We start from the raw sequence: 1,176 nt of genomic DNA on the forward strand, positions 1-1,176 counted from the left end.
CAAGATACACGAAGAAAAAGGACATGTAACTCACCTTCAAAGCTGCAGAAGGAGGAGATGGAGATGGCCATATGCAAAAATTTAAACCAAAAAGAGAGCATCATTTTTATTATTCTAATATAATAAATTCTTAATCTATCTAACTAATTTATTTTTACATATTTTAGAGGTTTAGTCATCTGCCATCAGAATCTTTATTATTAGGGAAGATAATGTGGACAGATGGGGATTGATTGCCCCATTCCCACCTCATAAGGGATTTTACCCTATCCCCGCTTAATGTGGGGAGGGAAATCCCTTGTCCTATTTTCTGCTTGTTTATTTTGTTTTATTTTATTTTTTGGTTAGCCTTTTCACTAAATTTTGGATAATTTGAAAATTGGATTAATGAGTTTGGTAATTGATTCGAGTTTTGGCATAAAAAAGTTGGCTAATTTTTGAATTTTTATGGAAAAATTAGACAATCGGATAGGGGATACTTGTGCCCATTTGGACAGGGCACCTTAGGACTCCAATTTGTTGGGTCAAATTGTCATCTCTGTTTATTGTCAACTTACAGATCATTTTTGAATGCAAATTTGATCTAATTCGTGGATATTTTGAAACTTTGTTGTGTGAACTAATTGAAAAAATAGCTTACGGATCATGTAAAAAAAAATTTCTTCTCCTTCTTTCATATCCTTGAAAAAAAAAAAAAAAAAAAGAAGCCTAGGGTCTTGTAACAAATTACTTCGTTGACTGAAAATTTATTTACTTTTTTGGCAAGAGTAATATTATTTGCAATCGTTCATTATTGTAGTCACTTTATGTGACATACTAGGGATGGCAATGGGGCGAGTTTGTCCCACCCCGCCCCAAACATATCCTGCACCGCCCCGCCTTAGATGGGGCGGGGCGGGGTCATGCCCCGTTTACTACCCCATCTTTTTTCCCCTCAAATTCACAATTTAAAAACGCTAACATCCAAATTAAGTACTCTAAATAAATAATATCCGAAAATAAATAATTACAATTACAATTACATTGTAACTAAATTTCACTTCTTTATTCAAAAATAAATTTGTTGTTTTTCCATTTTTATAACTTCATTCATTGGCAGGTTCAAAAATTGTAGAAGATGGATCCTGAAAAACGAAAGAAATATTATACTCAATATCATCATAAATTCATAATAAC

The sequence above is a fragment of the Olea europaea genome, unplaced genomic scaffold (assembly GCF_002742605.1).
Source record: "Olea europaea var. sylvestris unplaced genomic scaffold, O_europaea_v1 scaffold2675, whole genome shotgun sequence".
NCBI lineage: Eukaryota > Viridiplantae > Streptophyta > Magnoliopsida > Lamiales > Oleaceae > Olea > Olea europaea.